At 44.7% G+C, this 27,308-nt stretch overlaps 1 long non-coding RNA gene and 1 pseudogene across 1 annotated transcript; both read left to right on the top strand.

The window, feature by feature from the left end:
- Nucleotides 1-22,906, top strand: LOC112198571 (annotated as a pseudogene).
- LOC121052502 lies at nt 2,264-5,196 on the top strand. The gene is made up of 2 exons (XR_005809264.1): nt 2,264-2,497; nt 4,744-5,196. It is a non-coding gene; the product is annotated as an uncharacterized LOC121052502 (long non-coding RNA).
- Nucleotides 22,907-27,308: the final 4,402 nt, after the last annotated feature.

A 27,308-nucleotide genomic window follows, 5' to 3' on the forward strand; every position in this document is an offset into this window, starting at 1 on the left:
GGGTGTAAGGGCCGAAGTATTTTTCCACAACACACTCGAACCACATTTCCTCCTGTACATTCAATTATTTGTTGTGTTTTCAGTTAATTTTGTGAAAAATGTCTTCTGATTATGGAAAGGTGGAAGCCGATGTTGAACTCAAGGCTTCTGCTGCCAAGTTCCACGAGTTCTTCACCAGAAGACCACACCATCTGAGCAACATCAGCTCTGACAAAATTAAGGAGTGTAATCTTCATGAAGGTGAATGGGGAACTGTGGGTTCTATCATCCACTGGAACTATGTCCACGGTAAATATTAATGTTTAGGTTTTTAAAGTTACCGTGTGTGTGTGTGTATCTGTCCAAATGAATTCGTCTTCTGATAATGGGCCATATTGATTCCTGTAGATGGCAAAACTAAAGTTGCCAAGGAGGTGTTTGAGGCCATAGACGACGAAAACAACTCGATCACTCTGAAAGTGGTGGAAGGGGACCTTCTGGAGCATTACAAGAGCTTCAAGGTCACCATTGAAGCCTCTCCAAAAGGTGAGGGATGCACTGTGCACTGGACGTTTGAATATGAGAAGGTGCACGGCGATGTTGAAGACCCTCATACACTGCTCCAGTTGGTAGTTGATATCACCAAAGATATATGTTCTCACCTAAGCACCTAAGTATGTAAGGCGAACTTACTGCTATATATATGTGCGCGCGTGCAGTTAATTACTACGTACTCTCCTGTGAGTATCTATAAATAAAATATCTGGAGACTGGCTTACTGGCCTGACCAGTGCCACAGCCATGTTTGATTGTGATTCATGCTAGTACTTGGATATAATCTGTGTGAGCTTCATCTACCAGCTTATTTTGCTTCAATTCTCTCATATGTACGATATATCTTTAATGTATTATATTTTGGGGCTGGCAATAGGTGTTCATTTGTACAGCTATGTAATTAACCCTCACGATCTGTCATGTAATCACATTACAACATGGCAGTAATTAAGCATGCATGAAAAGTTTTTAATGGAATGAAGATGACTGTACCAGTCAAAACTTAATTACTAATTAGATTAGCTTTTTATCAGGACAATAAGTTTCAAATTAACAACGTACAATCAAAATAAGGTTGAGGGTTCATAACTTCAGGATTCAAGAAAAATAAAAGAGGGGCACATTCTGTTGATTAAAGGAATACAAAGGCATACAGAATCAGCTGTTATTCCCGAAAATTATCCCATTTGCAAAAATTCTTAATAGTTTATGACAATTTTTCTGTCTACTAGACTAGAAATTCCATTAAGATACATGAAGAAACTTTGCAAGGTAAATCAAGGTTTGACGGTGGCCTCGTTTCAAAATTTATGTCGCCTCCTGGTGATAATTCCATGCCAACTTAACCAGTGTCTAGTAATACATGCATCATCATGAAAGCCCACTAACAAAGCCAACTTCAAGGCAAACGGCGTTTGCTTAACATAAAAACACTGACCAAAGACGTCTCTTTCTCGTCTTTTTAGTTTTTCTTCAATCTCATCTCTTCCCTGTTTGTTTCTCTGCAACTATATTGGATAAATAGATGGTTATTATTTGTTCCGGTTTTGTTTTCATCAATACTGCAAGACAAGTTTTTATACTTTCGTAAATTAAAGAGCGGATTGATAATGATTGTGATTCGGGTTGGGCGGAAAAGATATGGAAAAATAGAAAGGGAGACCGGTAAGTGGATGGGAAGTTTATTACAGGAATAAGATCGAGAGAGAAAAACAAAGATGGAAGAATGGCGGATAAGATTGAAAACAGAATTGATGGTCTTTAAGGTATTTAACTTGCTTAAACCAATTGACGAACTGAATTTGTTTAACCTGAACTGTACTAGCTTGAAGGCAGTTATCAATGTTTTAATGACCATCAATTTGGCTGAAATTTTACAAAGATGATCTATACATTAATACCTAGAAACTGAACGGTTGAGATGTGGATATGCGACTGAAAAGTGACCATAAATCCTAACATCACTCTGAAATTTCAAAGCAAGACCTCACTTTAGATAAGATCTATATATATATATATATATATATATATATATATATATAGAGAGAGAGAGAGAGAGAGAGAGAGAGAGAGAGAGAGAGAGAGAGAGAGAGAGAGAGAGATAGGCGAACGTCCATGAACTTGCAAAATGCGAACCAAACAAAGTGTTAGCCGCTTGCTCATTTAAAAAAAATTCTACGAGTTGAAAGTTCATATATGTGTCCCACCCATATCATCTTTTCTACTCCTCTTGAATGATACAGAAGAGTCAAATTCGTGCTATAGGTCATAGACTGTGCCAAGTCTAAATGCTTTAACCGAACGTCGGCGATTCTCTCAAAATGTTTCTCGATTAGGATGTTTTCCTCCAGCGGATAGAGGGATAGCTGAACCCGTAGGTCGATGTTCTACTACATAGTTGCCAGTTCGATCCCGGTCTTTTTCTAGAGGCAGAGCAATAAAAAAACCAGACTCATCTCAAATGGTATGTAGTTCCTTCAAATTTCAGTCCATCCTAATTAACATTGAAGCTCAACATAGAAGAATTTTTTTTCTTTCTTTTTTCTTATTTTTCTGGGTTGGTAGTTTGGTACTAATTTCCTCTAGACTTCTCTCCTACTATCTCTCACTTACATGTCCTTCTTTTTTGGCTTTCAATCTTCTATTTCAAAATCAAGAAGTTTCTGGGCATCCGTTTCTCTGATACATGACTTCTCTATTTTTTAGGCATCAGTTTCTGGGATCAATTCTATTAATTGGAAATTCATGTTTGGATTTACAGAATTGTTTGGGTTTTCTTGAATGTGATTCAATTAAAAAGAAAAAAGAATTCTTGATAAAAGCTTTAGTTACTCCAATGTTAATAGAAAACTATTCCACTCTTGTAGGCGTTTGATGCTAGCAAGCTTACATCAATTAGATTAAAGAAACAAACAGAGGCTATTTGAGATGTTTTGGTCTTCGCTAGACTATGAGATCCTTCCAAGTCATTAGAGAAGATGATTCATTTAGTAGGGTTTATTGATTCATTCACTAGATCAAATCAATGGACAAACAGATTCTGTCCAATCTGAACCATTCATGTTCATAATGGTAAATCATGATTATGAAAACGTTAATGATTATCAATTAGGCTAAAAATTTGCATAAGTGATCTACTCATAGAGACCTAAAAATTAAAATATGGAGATGTTGATATAGTTATATAATCGAAAAGTGAGTCCTACAAGAGACCCCTTAAAATGATAAAAAAGAAGAAGGGATCCCTTAATGGAAGGGCCAAAAAGTGACTCACCACTTGTTAGATAATCTCAGTCCTTGATATTTGTTGTCAATTTTTTTTTTCTAATAACCAAAAATTGCAAATGATGTTATCCAACAATCCACGTACTCCTGTTAGTGTAAGTGCACATCGGTACTTCGAATCTCTCCTTATATTTTAAGTACATGTTGAAGATTCGATTGATTGGCCACCCACCCCAACCACTCATTTTCTCAATTATTGGCACATTTAAATTTATCAGAACTCAAATATATATTATCCAGCAAAATTCTGAAAGGCATCACCTTGAAAACTTGCACGAAAGTGGAAAGTACTTCTAGAAGATCTTATCCTAATGTCTGCTATTCTTTCAAATACTGTGACCTTCAATGATAGATTAGGCTTAATATGCTCAAAAACCAACGGTATGACTAATGATGAGCCTAATTGTCAATAATAATCTTTACGTACGTATATCCTGTTGTAATTGAAAACGCAGCAAGATATATAGTGAACTTCAGCATCTCAGCGCCCAGCTAGCTGGTATATATCGTATCAGCTGGACTGCAAATATCTTATATATTAATCCATATCCAAACATGTCTTCTGCGAAGCAAGTTCTTAATTAAGTGAACTGCGTTCTTAATTAAGTGAACTGCAAATCTGTATATTTCAGCTGACATTATATCTCATTACCATAGTGGCGATATATAGGTAAAATATTTACTAACCTAATATCATCATGCATGACGCACAGGATAATTGTTAGGCATTTAATTTTCTGTCTCCCCGGCCAAGTGCAATCATTTTGATAATTATTATTATCCACATTCAATTTTGTTTTTTCAAAAATGTCATTGAATGTGCATACAAAGTGAATCCCATCACGTTACATTGACATTCAACTCAGAACTAATCGGAGTGAACAGGAAGTGCAACTCCAGCCAAATACGTTAAAATGGATGTAGAACCCGAAATGTGACAAAGCAGCAATAAGTGAAGATATATGAGATCTTTTAAGTTCTTCTATATGTAAAATTTTAGTTTTTCAACGTGAGACACACTTCAAACTCTTGAGAACATGAGACTTAAATCTGAGATGTCCTCTAATCGTATAAAAAAAATTACCATATCAATTGCTGGACTGTTATTAGTTGAGACTTTTAGCAGGTTGAATTTCAAACAGAAATTCAGCACATGCTGAAAGAGTTCTATGAAAAATGAAGAAAAGCAGAAGAACAGAGACGACGCTGGAAAACCCAATGGAATACAGAGGCTTCAATTGTACTTATGGGTTGTCATCATGTACAGATATTTATACTATATATATCTAACTTGAATTGAAAAATTACAGTTTTACCCTTAACACCCTCCCTCAAGCTGATGGGAGAGAAGCTACCATCAGATTGTATTAGAAAATGGCTAAAGACTTCAGCAGTACAATAATCTATAATATTGGTTTCAACCAGGATCAATGAGCGGCAGTGATTGACATAGCTTCAAAGGATAAGAGGCCTGCCTACAATGTAGTTTAGTTGGATATGAAGGAGTGGATAGCTGCCAAGAGCCTTGTATCGGATAAGCTCCAAGTAGAGATTGAGGCTTGTAATCATAATCTCGTGTTGTTCACCTCTTACACCTTGATCATGAAAATCTTGGTGATATTCCCTCCTGAAAGCATTATCAAGAGATAAACCAGATTCGATATTTTTGCATTTGTAAAATGGCAATTCATCATTCCTTTGCTTTTCACTCCTTGTTGACTTTGCAACAAATGTTTGCTTTCCTTGATTGTACTCTTGAACCTGCTCAGATGTCATAAAAGGTGCCTGAGCTTCTGTTCTTGAGTTGGTTGCATTATCACTTTTGTTGCCAAGAGAACTCATAAGAGGACTCATAAATGAAAGCTCAGGGATCGAACAGAACCTGAGACAGAATCAGAAGTAGATTCTATTACAACAAAAGAAGTAGATTTCTTTTCTTGTAGAAACTTATCTTTATTAGAAGCAACTTTCTCATCCAGAAAAACATGTTCTTAAGAGTTCATTGCTCCTCTTTATCTGAATAAGAGTCTTCTCCAGCTTGTTTCTTCTTCGAATCTTGAGGAATTTGAATGTCTTCATAAGCACAATCTTCTGGAATCAGTTGCTCAACACTCTGACTTTCAGCCACAGTGGAATCAGAAGTTGAGTTATCATCGGACTCTTCTTTGACAACAAAACTTGCAACTTCTGCTTCTTCTTTTTGAACACATTCTTCTGTAACCAATTGCTTAGCACTCTCATTTTCAATCACCATGGAACCACAATTTAAGTCATTAGAAGATGCTCTTCTCATCATATACTCAGAAGTAGGAAACGCAATACTACTTGTAAACATCATATCACTAGAGACACATGCGGCATTAGTAGCTTGAGCTCTGGAAGTATCACCAAATGCAGCCATAGCAGTCTTGGAGGACAAAGACATGGACATCACAGTTTGATTAATCTCATCTTCAGCAATTAACAAAAGAGATCTCAATTCTTCCATTGAAACAGAGGATCTAAGTGTTTTGATTCTTATTATAGTTTTTATGGTAGCAAACTCTGCTGGCAAACCATGAAGAACTGAGACTATTATATCCTCATCCGCCAGATAAATTCCTACAGTAGCAAGCTGATCACATAGTAACTTAACTCGAAGTAAATACCTGTCAATAGAGTCTGAGCCTTTTTGGATGTTGTATAAGGAGGTCTTCAAAGTCATTATGTTATACGCCGATGCACTAGCATATTTCTCCTTAAGTCGATACCAAATTTCCCTAGAAGTCTTACTTCCAACAATAAAGGAAAGTACATCATTAGACAGAGTAGCTGCAAGTATAGACATAACGGCAGAATCATTTTGCACCCAGTCCACGTACTCCTTTGTCATATCAGACATAACCCCACCTTCTTCTGTAATAATGTGTTGTGGTGGATGAGGGAATGATCCATCGATATATCTAATGAGGCCACAACCTGCAAACATTGTCTCTACCAGAAATCTCCAAGTTACATAGTTAGAGTCGTCTAATCGAACTGTGATTAGATTGTATAAATTGGACAGTAATCAATTTTGTAACACAGTACTGTTATCCATGATATAAGGCAGCACAGAATTGTAAAAGAACCTGACAGAGACTCACCGACCTTCACAGTTCAGTTCTTCTTTTTCAACTTTGTTTCTCATTCCCCCAAGAATAAAATTCTGCTCAAGCTAAATTGTAGATTATAGACCAGAGTAAACAACAATGATGTATATATGACCCATTGTGGGATTTACGTCTTCAAACATACAAAGATGTAGAGATAATCATTCGCCGGATATGTATATGATTAGCAAAGCAAATATCAGAGGTTCCACCAAGTATAACAAGTATATTCAACACCCTTCGTGGGATTTCATATGCAAAATTCTGAGAGATACTCGCCCAACAAAAAAGTGAAGATAGATAAGAGCACCACAGAACGTCCAAATAACATGTAATTTTCAAGAATAGTTAACCTAGATTCAGGTAGAGTAAAGAAGATACCAAAATTCGAGCGCATAAAAACCAGAGGAACTTAGAATGATCAAATCCTTGAACTCGAAGAAGATCAATTCAAGAAAAACTCCAACTCTTGAAGAAAATATAGGATGCAGATGATGTGTTCAACGAAATGACTGAACCAAAATTTAGCATCCAACCTCTTGAAAGCACCAAAATCTCACAGTGCGAGATGAGAGCTTGAATGGAATCTTGATTAGACAGCAGCAAAAGCATCGAAAACCATTGCTTAGCCCCACAACGAATACAGCGAGATGCTTATCAGGATCCAGAGCCTATAAACTATGATTCCAGTACTTTGATGATGAAGTCTGGTCCCGATCAGAACCTGGCTCTGATACTGTTTGAGCCCAAAAGTAATTTTGGCAAGATCCTTTAGTGGATTTAGCACATCAGGCCGATACATGCGGCCCAAAAATAAGCCTACTTGGGTTTGGGTTACAGCTTCGCCCATTCCATAATCCATGAGGAAAACGAAACCTTGTTGGAGTCAAGTAGCAGAGATTGAATAGGAAACTTCAATCAATAATCCTTCTATAGCAAGGAACAGTCGAAACCCTAGGTATAAATACCAGGTTTCAAGGACAGAAGAGAGACCTCTCTCAAATCAATCAATCTCAGTGATTACAAAGCCTCCCCGGAGAAAACCTTCAACCTCGTTGAAACCCGGTGACCGCGCGCCAGTCCTAGTCTCTCCAAGAGCCGACTGCCAGTACTACTACCACCGAGACTCTCTCAACCAGTGAAGCAAGGGTAACGCCCTCGCAACCCAGCGAAGCTAAAGTCACGCTTTAGCAAAACCCGTGCTTTCTCCAAACTTCCCAGTGATTGCTCTGCTCAGCCTACAACGTTGAGTATCGATTCGGTGACTCGAAGAGATCACATCCAAAGTCCTTATCCGTAAGGCAAGAAGTCCTTTCTCGGAAGGCTAGAGAAGAACCTTGTGGCGAGGTTGGTGCTCTCCTCGTCCACAACGCTTGAAGAAGAAGTCAGGTCAAGGGACTCCCCTGACGACTGCACCCCACGGTGCTGGCACGCCGGCGCACACGCTCAAAAGAGACAATTTGCACGCCATCCGGTTTTGGAGCCAAACATTTTGGCACGCCCAGTGGGACGCCAATAGTGTCTCTTCGTGAACGTAGCCATTGGGAAGTCGAGCGAAAACCCTTACCAAAAGGTTTACGCTAACTGCTCAAAGCATAAGACCTCTAGTTACAGACCGCGTTCTCGCGTGGACTGTCGTGGTCTTTCTGAAGAACAAGTGACTCAAAGATTTTCTCGTCCTTCCCAATCATCCGATATGTCAACTGAACGGGAAGAGAATCACCCGACCGCTACTGAGGGTCAGAGTGTCACTATTAATCAGGCCAGTGAGCCGGTTATCACTACCGCTGTCTCCAATACAGTGGAAAGTGGAGAAAGGGAGGCTTTCGTGGCGAAGCCTATTCCAGAGGGAGCGACCTCCGAGGTAAGGTTCGCGATCATCATGGAGAATATTGAAAATCATCGCAAGAAGATAGCCGCTGATTTTGAAAGGGAAACCGCGAAAACAGACCAGCTCATACGCGAACTAGACCAGCGCATTACCCGACATGCAGAGGATACTAGGAAACAAATTGCACAATCAGAGAATGCAGTAAGGGCTCATGCCACAGGTATCGCTAGTAAGCAAAATCAGTGCCAGAAAGAAATCATGGAGGCTATCACGAACCAAACCAAGCAGACTGCGTCAGTTATGGCAGGTCTTCGCAAGGATGGTGCTAACCTCGCAACCGAGGTGGCCATGCAAAGAGCCGAATTGAACCAGGCAAGAGAAGTGTTGAACAAAGCTTTAGGGGATCCTAACGCTATCCTTGGCTCCCTTGGCCAGCCGTCTGGTTCAGGCAAGTACGTGCCGCCGAATCAGCGAGAGAAGGTTAGCAACAATACCGCTACACCTTCCACAACCGTTGCTGCTACACCACTGAAAAATAAAGAGCAAGCTTTGGTTATCGGCGGCAGCAAAGAAAACGCCTCCTTGTCAGCGAACAGACCACCAGACAGAAGCATCAGGCATCAAAAGTTGGTGGAACTTCGTTCGGCTCTACCACATTCGTTCAATACGACAGCGACGGGGCAGAAAACGTATACCAAGAACTGCCAGGAAGCTATTATGGGATTGACCAGGCTGGTAACCCGATTAAAATAACAGCCTTGACAAAAGAGATGCCTATACCAGCAGTGACTCTTCAGCAACCAGCTACAACCCGCGTTGTACATGTAGGAGAAGGGACAGCGACTGTAAACCAAGCAATACCCTTGCAGGCTGCTCGCCATACTGTGGCAACACCCCTTCCTCCTCCTCCGGGCCCAGAATATGTAAGACGTGAAGATGTAGAGGAGATAATCAGGCTGGCTAATCCTAGGGCCCAAATGGATGGGGTCTATGAGGGACCTTTCCCGCCGCATATAATGCTCGCGCCCTTTCCCAGGGGTTATAAAAATATCATATTTTCTACTTTTTTAGGGGAAGACACCGAGAATGCGGCCACTCATCTGGCCAGGTTTAGGGTGCAATGTGGCCAGTACCAGAATGATGATATCCTCAAATGCAGGATCTTTGGCACTTCTCTTTCGGGAGCTGCCTTTAGGTGGTTTTCCAAACTTCGACCAGGAACAGTGGCGAATTGGCCCTCAATGGAAAAGCTTTTTCGAGAAACCTTCCGAGCCATTGAGCCTGAGGTTGACTTGGCTTCTCTCACTCAGATGGCCCAACAGCCTACAGAGTCCGCTATGGCCTATCTTCAGCGCTTCCAAATTCAAAAAGCCAAGCCGAACGTCATCCTGCCTGAGAAAGAGTTAGTCAAGCTGGCGGTCAAGGGTTTGGAACCTCGTCAGCGAAAGAAGCAACATGGCAGCATGATCCAGTCAATGGGAGAACTCATCACAGAGGTGGGCAGCTTTGAACATCTCCTCAGAGAAACTGACGTAAGGAAGAATGCGTCCAAAGGGACATATGTACCAGGAAAACATCGCACCGTAGCGGCCCTGAGCTACCAGCCGGTTACTTATGACCCTTACTACCATCACCACAGTGAAGAAGTGGTTCAAGATGACGATGAGGAAGAGGAGAATGATATCGCTGCTTATGAACTAACCAGGAGGAAGAATCCAGCCCTGAAGCAACTAAAAATTTCCAAGGAACCTGTCAAGCTCAAATCGATGGCCTTCACCAAACCTGAATTCGCGACATATACGTATGATGCCAATAAGGCACATGAGATTCTGGATGAGATGATCGCCGCGAAGATGGTGAAGACCGACTTTGGACCTTTTCCTCGACCAGACCAGCTGAAAGGGAAGAAGTACTGCAAATTCCACAACTTGTGGAATCACAATACCGCGGACTGTGTGAAGCTCAAAGACCAGATTCAGGTATGGCTTAATAATGGCAGTTTGCAGGTGGAAGCTCTAGTAACGGCGGCAGCGCTCATAGACTTGAACCCTTTTCCTGACACTGGGATCAATATGGTCGATGTGAACTGGGCCAAGCAGAACCAGAGGAAACCAACCTTGGATTTGAGTACAAAGGGGCGAGAAGGAAAGTCTGCCGAGGATGAGACCCCTGCAAAGAAGAAAGCTAAACCAGTTGGAAAAGCCTCACCCCTGGTCCTATGCTCGCGATGCAAAGAAGAGTGTGGCATCCAAGTGTCACATGAAGAGGTCGAGCAGACATTTCGTTTTGGCTCTCTCCCGCCCATCAAGTGGGCCTCGCCATTGCGAAACTATCAACCTTCTAGCCCAAGAGAAAAAGAGAAAATGGAGTCACCACCATCCCCAAAGGATTCCAATTTATTCAAGAAACTCAAAGCGGCTGCGGTTGATCAGAAACAAGAGGAGAAGGCTACGAACAATCACAAGGACATTCTGACCAAGCCCTATATCCCGCCTGCTCCAGCCGCCACCATCAACGAAGGAAAATGGTACACCAGGGAAAAGGGGAAGGCAGTGGAAATAAGCCCTTCCAAGAAGAGGAAACTGCAGCACAGGTTTGGGGAAGCCAAGCGCGCGCTAGAGGCTCTGGACCAGGGCCTGATCAAGCCTTCGCAATTGGTCAAATCACCTTAGCAGTATCAGAAGGAGATGGTGGCATTAGCTGCTAAGCCATTAATGGCTCCCCGCGGCCTTCAAAAACAAGCGAGCTCAGCAACAGGGGCATCTAAGCCCAGTGTTTTTTGCAGGATCACTGAAGAGAGAACATCTCCGCTAGCTCGAAAGGAGAGTTCGCCGACTCGGCGACCACATGTCAGGCGCAGGTTGTTTCGCGAAGAACCAGAAGCTAAATCTTCTGTTTTTGAGAGACTGGGGGGCAAGGACAAGACTACCGATACTTTAGAGTGGAGACCAAAAAGGGTCCAGAGTGTAGTAGTCGCTCCCTTAGAGATAAGCATAGCAAGGGAACCGAAGTCAGACTCCCCCAAGCAGGCTCCCGTGATACAAGAACACAAGCAGTGTGAGGTAAAAGGCCTTACAGAGGAGTCGTTGGTAGACCGGTTGGCTAAGCAATTCAACACTGACACCCCTGTCAACGAACCCAAGCTTAACCTGGAAGATGACATGGAAGAGACAGATATGACTGACACATCTTGCAACATGGTTTACGTGCTCCCCGTGCGGTATGCACTACCGGTCACCGCTCAGGACTGCGTAGAAGCTGAAGAAAGTAGTGCACAACACTTGCAGATCACATCGGCGGTCACGATACCTGTGGAAGAGGCTGTCTTTCTTGAAATGGAGGATGCTCACAGCAAAGAGTTCTTCATGAGCTTCACCAGGCCAACACCTGCTCTGGTCCAACACATGAGACCTCTATATATCACAGCAGAAGTTGGCGACACCAGAGTTAGCATGATCATGGTTGATACCGGAGTTGCCGTTAATGTCATCACTACCAGGACCATGCACTTGCTCGGAATCAAGAAAGAGAAAATCCAGTCTACGTCCCTCACGCTCAAGAACTTCGCGGGGACTGTAACAAAGACCCTGGGATTACTTTTCTTACGCATCAAGGTTGGCCCTGCAGAGGGAGTTTATGCTTTCTTTGTGACAGATTGTTATGCGGCCTACAGTGCTATTCTGGGCAGAGACTGGATCCATCGGAGTTACTGTGTTCCGTCAACTCTCCACCAGGAACTAGTTATGTGGAACAGGGAGACAGATAAAGCGGAGGTGATTAAAGCGGATCCTTGTCCATTCCCAGTTTCCGCGAATTATGTAGATGCCAGGTACTATTTGGAGCCTATCACTCCATTGCAGGTCAGTGGCATCGATGACAAAGGCCGCCCCACAGGGGTGACGGCCTCTGAATTGGCACAGTGGGGGCTTACGCTCGCAAAAGAAGGCTTGGAAAGGCCTGGCCAGGCTGTGCCCAAACCCTTAAACTATTAATGGATTACGACCTTCCAGAGGAAGGGATAGAGGCCTTCCACTCGCTGTACGAAAGACTATCATCGTACTTAGTGGAAAAAGAGGCCTATGATCGAATCGCGACCTTAGAGGCCGTCAATGAAGCACTCTCTGATCAGGAACAAGAAGATGAGGTAGATATTCAGCTCGCTCCGGCAACGCTGGACTATACACCTCCTAAGGTCAGAGATCCTACCGAGAAGGTCAATCTTGGAACAGCAGATGAACCTATGGAAGTGGTTATCAGCGTTTACTTAGAGCCTAGCGAGAAACAGAGGCTCATTGACTTATTACTAGAATTCAAAGACTGCTTCGCGGAGAAGTATGAAGACATGCCCGGCCTGTCACCAGACTTGGTTTGCCATCAACTGCCAACACTCCCTGACAAGAGGCCTGTGAAACAAGAGCCACGAAGAATGAATTCAGAAACCCAAGTCCTCGTCAAGGAGGAAGTCGAAAAAATGCATAAATCAGGCATTATCAAGGTAGCCAAATACAATCAGTGGCTATCTAATATAGTGCCTGTTCGCAAGAAGAATGGCAAGATGAGGGTCTGCGTAGACTACAGAGATCTTAATATTGCTACACCTAAAGATGTCTACCCCATGCCGGTCGCGGATATGTTAGTCGACGCCGTCGCAGGACACGAATTGTTGTCCTTTATGGACGGCACCGCAGGGTATCACCAGATTCCGGTCGCAGAAGAAGATAGACATAAAACCGCTTTCCGGTGTCCTGGGTTCGCGGGCGTTTTTGAATATGTGGTTATGCCTTTTGGACTGAAGAATGCTGGAGCAACGTATCAAAGAGCCATGAACCTGATCTTCCATGACATCCTGGGGAAGATTTTATAGGTTTACATCGATGACGTAGTTGTGAAATCTCAGAAGAGAGGAGACCACATCACAGATCTCAGAAAAGTATTCGAGCGCATGCGGCAACACAAGCTCAAGATGAATCCCGCTAAATGCGTTTTCGGAGTTCAAGCAGGAGACTTTCTGGGATTCATTGTCCATCAGAGAGGAATTGAGGTCCCTGAAGACAAGGCACGCGCAGTCATCAATGCATCCCCTCCGCGAACGAAAAAGGAATTGCAGCGTTTGCTGGGTAAGATCAACTTTCTGAGACGTTTCATCTCTAACTCTGCAGGTAAAATCCAGCCCTTCTCTCCATTGATGAAGCTGCAGGGTCAGAATGAGTTTGTCTGGGAGCCTAAACATCAAGAGACTTTCGACATAATCAAGGCCTACCTAGCGAGCCCGCCAGTGCTTGTTCCCCCGAGAACTGGATTTCCATTGAAGCTATATATTTCAGCAGCTGAGGCTTCCATTGGCAGCCTACTCGCCCAGGATGATGCGGAAGGCGTCGAGCACGCCATTTTCTACCTCAGTAGGACACTTACAGATTGCAAAACAAGGCATACTCCTATGGAAAAGCTGTGTCTTACATTGTACTTCTCAGCATGCAAGTTGCGACACTACATATTATCCTTTACTATTTGCATCATCGCTCAAACCGACCTGGTCAAGTACATGCTGTCGCGACCTATTCTGAGAGGCCGCATTGGCAAGTGGGTATTGGCCCTGTCCGAGTTCTCGCTACAATACGTTCCCCAGAAAGCAGTAAAGGGATAGGCCATCGCAGACTTTCTGGCACATCACCCTATGTTGGATATCCCCACAGTGAAGGAGTTAGAGATAGCGACCGCAACTACCACTAGACCAGATTTGGCGCGCATTCCAGAGTACGCCATATGGTATCAAGCCACAGTCTCCTTGCAACCCTGGGTATTATTTTTTGATGGCTCAAGAACTGAAACATTAGCAGGGGCAGGGATTGTTCTGGAGAACCCAGCGGGCGATCGTTTCTCTTACTCTTTCCAATTAGAGTTTAAGTGTACAAACAACCAAGCAGAGTATGAGGCCCTTATTATTGGCCTAGAAGTCTTACTAGAATTGGGAGTAAGAGATGTTCAGGTACGCGGCGACTCTTTGCTCGTGATAAATCAGCTTCAAGAGAAATGCAGGTGTGCAAGCTGTTTGCTCGTACCATATTTGAACCGTGCCATTGAGCTTCTGGATCAATTTGATGACGCGGATTTGGAGTACATCCCTCGCGAGCGCAATTTCGCGGCCAATGAACTCGCTCAACTGGCTACAGGCATTACATTGAAGTATGAGGTTCGCGAGTGCATTCTGAAAGTCGAGCGCCGCACACTGCCTTCCTGGCTCGCGCGGCCTGACCCGCATGATGATCCGGTCGTCGCGGTCCTAGAGCCTATTGACGTCGATTGGCACATTCCGTTGATCGATTACCTCAAACAACCAGACCATACAGCAGACAGGAAGACTCGCTTTCTTGCCTTAAATTACTTCCTCAGGGGTGACGAGCTACGATGACGAGGGGAAGATGTCATAGACTTCCGGTGTGTCTATGGCCGCGAAGCAAAGCGATTAATGCGCGAAGCACACACAGGAGTATGTGGAGCCCATCAAGCGGGACCTAAGATGCGTTGGCTCATCAGGAGACATGGGTATTATTGGCCCAGCATTTTGAAGGATTGTATCGCATTCGCCAAAGGATGCCAAGACTGTCAGGCGCACGGTCCAGTCCAGCACATTCTCAATATTCCCTATTATTAAACCTTGGCCTGCACGAGGCTGGGCATTGGACTTGATTGGGATGATTCACCCCCACTCCTCTCTCCAACACAAGTTCATCATCGTCGCTACTGATTTCTTCACCAAGTGGGTCGAAGCTGAGCCTTTGAAAGAGGCTTCAAGTGCCACCATTCGCCAATTCATATTTCATAACATCATCTGCAGGTTTGGTATCCCTGAAGTGCTTGTTTCAGACAGGGGGCAGCATTCATGGGAGGTGAGGTAGAGAAACTTGTCAACGAATTGGGCATCCAGTTCATCCACAGCACTCCATATTATGCTCAGTCCAATGGTCAAGCGGAGGCCAGTAACAAGATTATTATTACCCTGCTAAAGAAGATGCTAGTTGAAAACCCTCGCCAGTGGCACTGCACGTTGTATGAGACACTATGGGCTTATCACACCTCCAAGCGGAATCCCATTTCTACAACTCCCTATACACTAATGTTTGGCCATGATGCAGTTTTACCCTTGGAAATCAACGTTCAATCCTTACGCGTACAAGATCAGCATCACTTGATCGGTGAAGATTATGTCTAGGCGATGTGGCAAGAACACGAAGATCTGAGCGAGCAGCGCTTAGCGGCTTTGGATAATTTAGTGATGGAAAAACAGCGTATCGCCCGCGCCTATGATAAGAGGACGCGTGGTCGTAGTTACAAAGAGGGGGACCTTGTTTGGAAAGCTGTTTTGCCCTTTGGCCAGAAATTGACCGGTCACGGTAAATGGACTCCACGATGGGAAGGACCCTTTGTTGTTCACCATATTATGGAACGCGGGGCTTTTCACCTTAAAGATTTGGATGGCGACATCCATCGCAATCCCATTAACGGGCAGTTCCTGAAGAAATATTACCCTAGTGTTTGGGAGTTCGAGGATCCATCGGATCAACCTTCTTCCCAGACAGGGGGGCAACCATAGTCTTCATCGGCTCGCATCATCTATATATATTCAGGCCTTTTTCCTGTGGCCTTAGTCTCATGTCTTTGCTTCACCTACGAACACTAGGGGGGCAACACTCTATACATCCAGGCCTTAGTTGAGGCCTTATTTTATAACAATTTACAATTTCAACTTTTATTTTTGTTGTAACTTTTTCTTCCTTGACAATGTGTGTTAAGAATATACGTGATGGCCTATACATGAGGCCTTATTTTATAACAATTTTTTGGAGTACTCAGAAACATTCATTCATAAAGTGGCTTTGCGGCCAAAAGCAGTACAAATCGAAACGGTTACATTCACAATTATAAGGCCAAAAGTGGCTTAAAAAATCATAAGGATTGCAGATCTTCTATGAGTTTCTGGATCTTGTGGCGACAAGGGGCTGTGCTATGATCACTCATGCTCTTCCTCTCTTCACCCACGTCCCTTCTCTGATCTGAGTCGCAGCTGCTATCATCTGTACCGGAGGAAGAGGGAAGGAAATAATCCATCGTAACCCTTCCAGTTGATTATCCTCCGGGATGGAGATGGTCTTCAGAGAGAGCGCGACTCACAACCACATCTACCTCCAGGGGAAAAACAGAAGTCTGATAGTCAGACCCCGGAGGTAGGCTGCGGAAGAAGAACGATAGGCCTCAAAGTGGCCTTCCGCCCTTCTCCCTCCTGCTCCACGCGAGAAATCTGAGGAGAGGGATCCCTCAGAATCTTGTTCTGCAGCGTTAGGAGCGCCGCGTGTTCTTCAGTCTAACTGAAACCGGTGAATCCCATCTGGATTTCCAGAGACCAAAGACATGCGGCTGGACCTGAGATTAGGCCATAAGACCTACCCAGGTTTTGAGATTAAGCCATAAGGCCTAGGAATTTGAGGCTAAGGTTGAGATCATGAGGAAAAGATTTCAGAAACTGAAGGAAGAGAAGTAAGGCTTGTGAAACTATCTCTGGGAAAGCCATATTTGCTTGTGTTTATCACTTCTCCAAAGTACAAGTATTTATAGGGCCAATCTCAGTGGCCTCAACCGTGCGATGGACAGTTGAAGTATTTTCAACGCCATCAATAAGAGTATCAATGGAATTGAATGCTAGGATCTCGGAAATGAAGGTAATTGAAAACGCGTGGGAAGCAGGGCAGTCTTCAAGGAGGTAACCGCTCCATTGAGATTATCTTTTCAAACTTCAATAGCAATAAAGGCAAATTAAACGCTGAACTGCTTAAAAATTTGAGCATATATTTGGGCCAAGCAAAGTGGGCTAAATATTTAAATTATGAATAATAATATTGTTCATACAAAATGGGCCTAACACTAGAGGCCTAAAGTTTTCGGCCTGCATGAGTTAAACGAAGTATATGCTGGTCCAAGCGAAAACTGGCATCGGCAGCGGTTCGCTCCGCCTGTCTGACCGCCTCGCGAGCTTGAGCTAGGTTCTGAGATACTATTTCAGAGGCCGCTAGGGGTTGCTCCAGCAAGGGCTCCTCATGCTCAAGCCGGGCCGTCACAGCAGTCAATTGGGCCTGGAGCTCTTGGACTTGGGACCGGAGATGATTTTGCATGAGCTTCAAATCTCTAACAAGGGTAGCCCTATCTCCTAGAAAGTCACGAGAGGAGTCCATTTGTTGAGCGAGGCCCTGATAGTGGGTTTGGGCTTGTCTGGCTTGCGCAGTCGCGGCCACTCTTTCATTAAGCCACTGGGGGAGATTCTGTAGCAGTTCGTCTATCTCAATGAACTCGTCCTCAGTGATGGCGTGCTCGCGACGAAGAACCCTCAAATACTCCAGAGCTCGGACGGATGCACCAGGCAGCAAGATATCGGGACTCAAAAGACAGTGAAGTCCGTCCCTGGCTTCATCTATAACTCCGGGAGGAATCACATCAAGTACGCGAGCTAGCCTGTCCAATCTGGAAGGAGGCACAGGCAGTGGATTTGAGGCGGCAGCAGCAAGAGCCTCAAGAGGCTCCACAACAGGAACCGCTTCCAGCACCGGTTCGACGTTCACCCCTTCCCCTGCTTCAGGAGCATGGGGGGCAGGCTCTTGGTTAACTACATCTTCACCAGCTGGGTCAGCGGGATTGGCGCCAAGTACTTCCACAGCGACAGCTACTTCCTCGACAGGACCAAGATTCTGGTTTTAAGGAGGAATTATTAGAATGCCCAAAGAATAAGGCAAGAATCAGGACATCATGCTTGTTAAGGAGAAACGTACCTCTGTAGCCGGAAACTGGCGGAGGACTGCTATCGGCACGAGTTCTTGAACCACCTCGCCAGGAATTGGATCAGGCGCTATCTGTGCCAGGACAGGTGTGGCGTTTGGTTCCTCACGAGGTGCATCTGAAAGAGGCATTCTCTCTTCAACTTCAGGCGAGCTATCATCTATGACCTGCACTGGGATCGGGGCCAATTGCATATTGTTTGCAACGTCGGCAAGAGGTGGAGGATTATTGGAACCACTAGGCGCTTGGGCCTGCGAAGCAGATGTCCTTCACCAGCAGCTGAGGGGCCTTCCCCAGTTTGTCTTAAGGATCTATGACGAACCTACAAACGAGGATTGTTATATGGTCACACGGAATAAAAGGAGATTTCAATATGCACTTTTAGTTTCTTACCAGTCGATCAGCGATTGGTTCATCTTCCGCCCACGGATCAGTTCGAGGGTCAAAACGACTGCGCTTGCGGGCCAAGATAGCAGCGATCTGCCGGGGTCAAAGGATTAGACTTGACTTGGAAAGAAAGCATTGTTTGTTTTTTAAACAAGAAAGTTCTTACCGTTTGCGGGTCATCCTCGTCGGAAGAGGAATCTTCTACTTCAGGCTCCGTTATTACTGTTTTTTGCTTCCCGGACTGGCCAGTGGCTGGGGAAGTATTAACTGCGCGACTGCCAGAAGGTGGCACATTTCCCTGGTGCAGCAAAGGTTGAGGAAAAAGGGAAGAGTGAAAGAGGGAATAAAATATAAACTAATATGCTTACCTCTCGACGAGGCTCGCGAATTACGATACCAGCCTGGGCCTGGCGCGGGGCTCGCGCCGGTTGCGGGGCTGGCTCAGGGGGAGGCGGAGGTTGTGCAGCGTCTTCAGGAAAACGAGCAAGTAGCTCAAGGTCAGCAGCATAGTGATATCTCAGTTCCTCAAAGATGGTCGCGAAGAGTTCTTCATACGGTTGTCTCCAGCAATTGACAGAAACTTCCGCCCACCATTCCTCATATCCTTCTTCAGTTCCATCCATGACATCTATATCCTTAGCCCAATCAGGAAGATCAACCATTGCAAGCATGCTTTGTACTGGCGGAGGCCCAGAAAGGGGCCGAAATTTACGCCAAGAGGTGTTGTAGTTCCAGGCATCATACAGCGGGAATGGCACTAATTGGACAAGGCCGAATTGGCGAGCGAAATGGTTAGGAGCGTAAAGCTCATAACTAAGTTCTTCAGCAGCAATCCTAATGTCTGAACAGGAGATCGCGTGGCGAAAAGCCAAGCGAGCGCGATCGCTGTAGCAAGGAGCACCAGGGAGGAATCCGTTTTCAAGCGGAGCTGGGAATCTTCTACCCAGTACTAGGTCGCAGTAGGGCATCTCATGCAGAAGGTACAGATATGTAAAGCACTCGGAGTAAGGAGGAGATGAGTACTTTTCATCGCGGCTGAGCCATTGACCCAAGAGTTGGTCAGCTGGTGGGAGCAGCGGGATGTCATCGCGACGAAAATATGGAAAATAAGTTTGAATCCAGAAGTCAAGGATCCAAAAAGGGCCAGAGATGCTAGTCTCGAAAGGATGCATGGTGGCCTGGTACATAGTGCGATAGAGGGCGCCCAACACAGGTTGTCCGAGCCCAACACGGCGGCCGTTGTAGAGGGCCGTTGCCATAAGAGTCCAAGCACCAGTGGGCTTACAGGAGGAAGTATAGAAGATGAACTTACAGAGCCAGTACTCTAAGAAAGCAATTCCACCAGTCGCATTGTGCTCCCGGCGGTAATAAGACAGCCACCGTGGATAGGAACCGCTGTGAGCGCTGCGACCGTTTTGGCTATGGTTGAAGTAAAAGTGACAGAGTCGAATTGGCCATGCAGATAAGGCTCGCCATCAATGGGTAGGCCAGTGATGGTGAGAATGTCTAGTAAAGTGATACTCATTTGGCCAAATCGAAAATCAAAGGTGTTTGTGGCGGTGTTCCAAAAACAGAGAAAGGCAGCGAGCGGTGAACGATTGCCACCGCGCGGGAGACGAAAACAGAGATCAATAGTGTGAGTGATACCTGCCGCGTTCCAGAGAGCCAGATCTCGTGTTCGTGCTTCGCGATACCAGGAAAGCTCCGCCGCGCTGATAGAGGATGGCCAGTGCCCTATATTTGCTCGATGATTCTGGGCACCCCAACTGTTGAAATCCCCAGCAATTCTTCGGAGAACTGGGATGGGCTGGCGAACGGGCAGGCCATAGAAGGCGATGACGTCGGTCGGAATAGAGTCTCGCAGCGCTGGGTCCAGTCCGACATGGTGGTTCGGGAATCGGAGGAGTAGGGGTCTCTGGATATTGGTGTGGAGGCGAATGCGGGCACCGATGCTGGTTCCCCAAGAGTGGGCAGCCTGTTCATTCAGTTCTTCTTCTTCATCGATGACAATCTTCTTTGGGAGAGCCATTTCTGGGTTTCTGTGAGGAGGGTGTTGGCAGTAAGAGGGTTTCTGGGTTTAGGAACTAAAAGAGTTTCTGATGTGACAGGTCTGAAATGGCTGCGGGTTTTAAATAAGAAATTTTGTGAGGGAAACGATACGACAGAAAGGCGTTTTCACTAGAGAAAGGACGCAACCCTCATTAATGATATCGTTTCAAGCAATCGGCGTATCGTTTTAGTCCCCTTCAATCAGTTACATCTTCGCGGGCCTGATTTCGAGGCCTGGGGGGCAATGTTTGAGCCCAAAAGTAATTTTGGCAAGATCCTTTAGTAGATTTAGCACAGCGGGCCGATACTTGCGGCCCAAAAATAAGCCTACTTGGGTTTGGGTTACAGCTTCGCCCATTCCATAATCCATGAGGAAAACGAAACCTTATTGGAGTCAAGTAGCAGAGATTGAATAGGAAACTTCAATCAATAATCCTTCTATAGCAAGGAACAGTGGAAACCCTAGGTATAAATACCAGGTTTCAAGGACAGAAGAGAGACCTCTCTCAAATCAATCAATCCTAGCGATTACAAAGCCTCCCCGGAGCAAACCTTCAACCTCGTTGAAACCCGGTGACCGCGCGCCAGTCCTAGTCTCTCCAAGAGCCGACTGTCAGCATCACCAGATCAACCCGGCGACCGTACTTCCAGTCCTAGTCTCTCCAAGAGCCGACTGCCAGTACTACTGCCACCGAGACTCTCTCAACAAGCGAAGCAAGGGTAACGCCCTCGCAACCCAGCAAAGCTAAAGTCAAGCTTTAGCAAAACCCGTGCTTTCTCCAAACTTCCCAGTGATTGCTCTGCTCAGCCTACAACGTTGAGTATCGATTCGGTGACGCAAAGAGATCACATCCAAAGTCCTTATCCGTAAGGCAAGAAGTCCTTTCTCGGAAGGCTAGAGAAGAACCTTGTGGCGAGGTTGGTGCTCTCCTCGTCCACAACGCTTGAAGAAGAAGTCAGGTCAAGGGACTCCCCTGACGATTGCACCCCACGGTGCTGGCACGCCCGCACACACGCTCAAAAGAGACAGTTTGCACGCCAACCGGTTTTGGAGCCAAACAGATACCATGAAAGAGTTCTATGAAAAATGAAGAAAAGCATAAAAACAGAGACGACGCTGGAAAATGCAATGAAATACAGAGGCTTCAATTGTACTTATGGGCTGTCATCATGTATAGATATTTATACTATATATATCTAACTTGAATTGGAAAATTACAGTTTTACCTTTTAACACATGCAAGACTGATGTTCTTATAATCAATCTGGTTGAACTTCAACTATTTAGAGATACATGAAAGAGATAAAGCTTAAGCTATTAATCAAGAGACTAGCTAGCTAGTAGATTTTACAAAAAGAATTACCGCTCATCATTCAAATTAATAACAACAAACCTTTAAAACAAGTAATAAATTAGCCCCAACTGTATATATATACTTCTCATAAACAGGCATTTAGATGATCTCTTTCATGCATTCACTCTTTGCTTTTTAATCATAATGGTAAACAGATCAAAAGTCCTTGGACACTGGTTGGTTGTTTTTGTCGGAAAAGAAGGTAGCTAAGTTTCGTGGGCTCATTGGTTCTCGACATTTCTATATGCATGGCAGGTAATATCATCAAAAAAGAGGTCAAAGAAAAAAACAGTGGAAATATATTGATAATGTGATTTATTCTTAATATAATTCATGCCCTCTTCTATATAAGTGTATGGTAATGAGAAGTTTTCTTCAACATTATCAGTACTACTGCACTAGCTTGTTCCTATAACTTGCTATTTGATTGTTTCTTTCAGTTCCAAAGCAGGTTTTTAGTGAAAATGGCTTTGACTGGTAAGATAGAAACGGATGTAGAAATCAAGGCTTCTGCTGCAAAGTTTCACGAAATGTTCACCCACAAACCACACCACATTTCCAATGTCAGCTCCAACAACATTCAAGGCTGTGACTTACATGAAGGTGACTGGGGAACAGTCGGTACTATCATCTACTGGAATTACTTCCATGGTAAGTATCTAGCCTATCTTCCAAGGCAACAGCTAGCTTCTTCAAATATGATTCAATCTTTGACCATTATATATATGATTACGCAGATGGGAAAGCTAGCTAGAGTTGCCAAGGAAAGAATTGAAGCCATAGACGCGGAAAAAAACTTGGTGACTTAAAGAGTAATTGAGGGAGATCTTATGGAGCATTACAAGAGCTTCTTGATCACCATTCAAGCCACTCCGAAAGGTGAGGGCTGCTCCGTGCACTGGACTATGGAGTATGAGAAGCATCATGGCGATATTACCGACCCGCATACGCTGCTCCAGTTTGCAGTCGAGGTTTCCAACGATATCGATGTTCACCTTACTGCCCAAGAATAGTAAGAACAAACTACAAGGCTTATGTATCTTTATGCGCATGTGTTGCAGTATTTGAATTCGGTTGTGTATGAAATAAGAGATTTGATATGGCGACTGTCATCGAATCAGCTGGTTTGTGAAGCAATATTTAATCATGTTGTAATTGTGTGGGAAACTTAAGACTGTTGTTAAATCATGTTTGCGATTGTGAATCAATAATACATGTATTCTACTCAGTGTAACACATATTGGTACCTTCAGTGTGATCTATTGGGTACTTTTAGTACTAGTGTAAGATAATTGCTACTCATCAGTGCATTGAAGCAGCGATGGAAGAGAATATACTGTAAAAACATTGGTCCTCAGTTAATCCTCCTCGAGGTTATAGTAATCAAGAGAACATACATTCATGATACATGGCACTTATGTTTTAAGATCGAGTCCTTTTTTGCTGCTTTTCTGGAAATCAAAATCAACTTTGTGGAACTGGCCCATGAAGCATTTTCCATTATCCGAGGATACGAAGCCAATTCTTAAGCCCACTTTTCCATACAAACTGAAAAGGCCACTCGTAATGGACCAGCTTAATAACAAACAACCAGCTACAGACCGAATTAGTAGGGCTGTCAATTCCGACACGACCCGACAACACGATTCGAAACTAACATGAAATAAAGCGGGTTGAACCCGCACGATTAAAAAGTGGGTCGGCCGTGGGTCAACCCGCCATGACCCATTTAATAAATGGGACGGCCACAGGTCAACCCGCCAACACGAAATGAACCCGTATAACTTGATTATGCTATACTTCTTCTTGAAATTTTGGACGTTGGGAGTATTTGATCATAAGATTAGACAATTTGAAATATTTTGCTTTATAATTATTGGATTTAATTATTATGAATTATATATAGAGAAAATATTTCAAACAGTACCCGAATTAAGGCCGACTCCTAACTTCAGTACCCGACTATGCAAAACTATCACTTTGGTACCCCAAGTTTGAAGCTCGACCCAAAAATGGTACACGCCGTCCATCACAGCGTTAAGTCTTTATTACGTGGCAAACCATGAGGGCCCTCAAAATATGCCACGTGTTTAGCTAGTTAACGCTGTGATGGACGGCGTGTACCATTCTTGGGTCGGACTTCAAACTTGGGGTACCAAAGTGATAGTTTTGAATAGTCGGGTACTGAAGTTAAGAATGAGCCTTAGTTCGGATATTGTTTGTAACATTTTCTCTTATATTTAATTATTTATATTTTTTGTCTTGTGAAGTTTTTAGTGAATTTAATCACTTTATGCATTTTTTTAGTTAAATGGGTCACATTGTTAACCCTTAAATGAGTCATTTTGTCTAACACTGTTAAGGGTATAATAGGTATTAGGTAGGTGTGGCTATTTTAGAATAGTATAAAAGCCTTCCCTCTATAATTTCATGATCAACTCAGTAACAATGTAGTCCTCTCATTTTTCACGTTTTCTCCCTCTCTCCCTTTCTCTTATCTTCATCTTCCTTCGTCACTGATTCTGTTTCTGGTGGCTTTCTTTGGGTACCTCACGCAAAATGCTATACCGTCCGGGATACCGATCCAACTCCTAGATCCTAAATCAAGAATACAGCGTTAGAGGGGTAAACCGTACGGTTTACGCCTCTCCGATGCCTAAGTGAGAAACCAATATAGAGTATCGAGTAAATAGTGGATAAAGGAGTTATCTTACCTGTCAAAGGTAGTTGTGCTAATGCCTTTATACTCGATCATGGGGAAGGAGTCTCCCCTATCCTCGATGTGGGACATAGGTTGTTCTGCTGATGCCATATCAGCTCTCTTGTTTGTGTAATTAGATGGGTTGTGCCAGCCTTGCCCCGGGCTCTGGGTGGCTGGGGTGACATCCCATACGAGTCATGCCATGGTGGGTCGTGAACCCGGCTCATGGTATAGTACTGGGGTGTACCGAAGGATTTTAATTGATAGTGCCAAACCTGGTGGAGACTTCCCTAGTATGTACAAGTCCCCCAAGTTCCCGTTCAAGATGTTTCTTGGGTGGGGACTTAATATTTTAGTCACAAGGTTTGGCACCTGTGTGCCTGTAGGGAGTCCCCCAAGTTCCCGTGCAAGAGATGTCTTGGGCGGGTTACGTTGTAGGTAGCTAATCTACAGTGCTCCCAATTTAACCCATAAAGGTTAAAGAGAACCTCTGGGTGCCGTTGGAGGTCTTGAGCCTCCGGTACCGAGTGGGGTTTTCTGAGGTCTTGAGCCTCTGGTACCCGGTGGAGTAGAATGAGGACTTGGGTCTATGATACCCAATGGGGTAAAATGAGGACTTGGCGTCTTTGGTACCTGGAAGGGTAGAATGAGGGCTTGAGCGTCCAGTACCCGATGGGGTAAAATGAGGACTTAACGCCTTTGGTACCCGAAAAGGTAGAATGAGGACTTGGGTCTCTGATACCCGATGGGGTAAAATGAGGACTTGGCGTCTTTGGTACCCGGAAGGGTAGAATGAGGGCTTGAGCCTCCAGTACCCGATGGGGTAAAATGAGGACTTGACGCCTTTGGTACCCGGAAGGGTAGAATGAGGACTTGAGCCTTCAGTACCCGATGGGGTAAAATGAGGGCTTGAGCCTCTGATACCCGATGGGGTAGAATGAGGGCTTGAGCCTCCAGTACCCGATGGGGTAAAATGAGGGCTTGGCGCCTTTGATACCCGGAAGGGTAGAATGAGGACTTGAGCCTTCAGTACCCGATGGGCTAAAATGAGGGCTTGAGCCTCTGATACCCGATGGGGTAAAATGAGGGCTTGAGCCTCTGATACCCAATGGGGTAGAATGAGGGCTTGAGCCTCCAGTACCTGATGGGGTAAAATGAGGGCTTGGCGCCTTTGATACCTGGAACGGTAGAATAAGGACTTGAGCCTTCAGTACCCGATGGGGTAAAATGAGGGCTTGGCGCCTTCTGTACCCGGAAGGGAAAAATGAGGGTTGAGCCTCCAGTACCCGATGGGGTAAAATGAGGGCTTGGCACCTTTGATACCCGGAAGGGTAGAATGAGGACTTGAGTCTTCAGTACCCGATGGGGTAAAATGAGGGCTTGAGCCTCTGATACCCGATGGGGTAGAATGAAGGCTTGAGCCTCCAGTACCCGATGGGGTAAAATGAGGGCTTGGTGCCTTTGGTACCCGGAAGGGTAGAATGAGGGCTTGAGCCTCCAGTACCCGATGGGGTAAAATGAGGGCTTGGTGCCTTCGATACCCAGAAGGGTTGGTGGTGCATGTCAGCCACGTGGGGTAGAGTAGGCTGTGCAATAAATGCCTGTACCCTCGACTGACGGTTTCGAGGCGTGGGGAGATGCGTGGGACACGTGTAGTGATCCTGCGGTTGAAGGTCTTTCGTCTTCAACGGCTGCGATGCTTTGGAGATTGAATTTAAGAGGGAAACTGACACAATTTCCCTTCACTTTTCGCGAAAACTTTCTCAGAAAACTCCGAAGATTTGCAGCAAGGAAAAGGAAGAGCTAAGGGAGAAGTATCGTGCATACTTGCGGAGTGATCGATCGATCGTCTGTTTGAAGAAAAGGTTAGATCTCTCTCGCCTTGTTTATATGATTTTGTTCGTTCTGTTGTTTCTGTTTCTGCCATGGATGTTTTCTGTTGTGCGTTTACTCTTCTGTGCGTTGTTTGTGTGTAAGAAAGAACAGGAATAATGCTAGTGTAGGTTGCCTATAGGTAGTATCTGGAGAAAACTGGGATTTTCCTAGGGTTTTCTGTTGATTTTTTGATTTCTGGGTTTGTTCGATTTTCTGGGTTCTGTTTTGGTTTTCTGGGTTCTGAAAGTGGGGAGTGATCCGCGCTTTCACTAAGTCTTAGATCTACGACCTAGGCTAACCCTTGTGTTTCTGATTCCAGATAGCGAATTTTGAGGCCCAGGTTGACATAGTTCTTAGGATGGAATCAGAAACCAAGGCTGGGGATGCGGGATCATCATATCAATCTTCCGCAAGACAAGCGGAACCGGATATCGATCGGTACTTGGAGCGAAGTAGAACCGGGAAGGAATTAGCAGAGGATACCGGATCCTCGACTGGGTTGTTCTCGGGGAGTAGTGAGGAGACCGACGAAGGTAAGAGCGAGGATGGATCTGCGGAGGCGCCGGTAGTGACAGTGGCCATTCCCGAGGGCATCCCGAAACCTAGGTACACCTTGGTAGACGGGACCGTATGCGACGAGCCTGGGAGAAGTATGACTATGAAGGAGATCATCGCTATGAGATTGAAGTGGGGAATACCGGACGAGGTAGAGCTTAGGCCTCTCAAAGTAGGAGAGATAGTTGCGAATCCTCCTCCGGGATGGGTGGCTCTGCACGAGAACCAGTTCCACCAAGGCTATCGCTACCGCTGCCCCGGTGCCTACAGTATCTACTGCGGAT

The sequence above is a fragment of the Rosa chinensis genome, chromosome 4 (assembly GCF_002994745.2).
Source record: "Rosa chinensis cultivar Old Blush chromosome 4, RchiOBHm-V2, whole genome shotgun sequence".
NCBI lineage: Eukaryota > Viridiplantae > Streptophyta > Magnoliopsida > Rosales > Rosaceae > Rosa > Rosa chinensis.